This window comes from Crocuta crocuta, unplaced genomic scaffold (genome assembly GCF_008692635.1).
Source record: "Crocuta crocuta isolate KB4526 unplaced genomic scaffold, BGI_CrCroc_1.0 scaffold912, whole genome shotgun sequence".
Taxonomy (NCBI): domain Eukaryota; kingdom Metazoa; phylum Chordata; class Mammalia; order Carnivora; family Hyaenidae; genus Crocuta; species Crocuta crocuta.
In genome coordinates this window covers 203,808-204,697 of record NW_027531033.1, presented here as the reverse complement: position 1 = coordinate 204,697, position 890 = coordinate 203,808, and the positions used below count along the sequence as shown (strand labels likewise).

At 29.3% G+C, this 890-nt stretch overlaps 1 protein-coding gene across 1 annotated transcript in view; it reads left to right on the top strand.

Annotated features, from left to right (window-relative positions):
* LOC144237342 (protein diaphanous homolog 2-like) overlaps positions 1-890 on the top strand; it is a 522,961-nt gene that overhangs the window by 364,086 nt on the left and 157,985 nt on the right. The gene's annotated exons all lie outside the window — the stretch shown is intronic.

Below are 890 nucleotides of genomic sequence, written 5' to 3'. Positions count from 1 at the left end.
TCTTCAAACTCCTTTAATAATCTCAGGATTCTGTATCAGAAGAACAAGGGAACTAATATTTTGTTGTGGTATAAATATTTCTCCTTCTAAAATAACAAAGTCAAAAAACTCTTTGTTTTTCTCATGTTCATGACTCTTCTTTGGCTAATTGAAACAGAATTCACATGAATAATTTATATTATGGACTACCTGCCTCTTAATCATTCCTGGAGAGAAAAAGTTTTAAATTAAAAAGAAATAAGACTGTTTTGAAAAGATTATATATCATTGACAATTTTTGTCATTTTTATTTTCCTAAAGAAGCTAATTTTGAAATATATAAATGCATTAAGTTGGAAATGAATCTTAATTATACTTGCACTGGTTATGCTTCATGATTAACACTGGTGCAAACTGATAATTTAAAAACCTCATAGATTTTTACTGCTATTTGTACCCAGCTGTGTCAACTTATACAAATGATAAAATAATAATCAAAGGACTGATGGCTTAATGTAATAGCTATTGTGCTTTAAATATCTTTTATGCTTTGACATTAACTGTCTCTTTTACTTTAGTATCTACTTTTGAAAAATCTACTACTCATTCCTGATACTATTTAACTGCGGTTATTAGTCCTTTGGCAGCACTGCATGCTATTGACAGTATCTCTTAATTTGCTTAATTTCCTGACATTTTCTAGGTTAATTTTTTACTTTGGAATTTTTAAATGCCAGATTTGTGCTTAAAATAGAAAAACCCTCCGCTAATAAGATTTAGTCATATCATCTAAGTACTACAGAGTTATCCCAGATGTAATAGGGAAAGATAAAGAAGGGATCACAGATAATAAATTTGCCCTGCTTCCTCCACAAAGTTATTATTGCAAGCTTTAAGTCTCAGCTTTTATT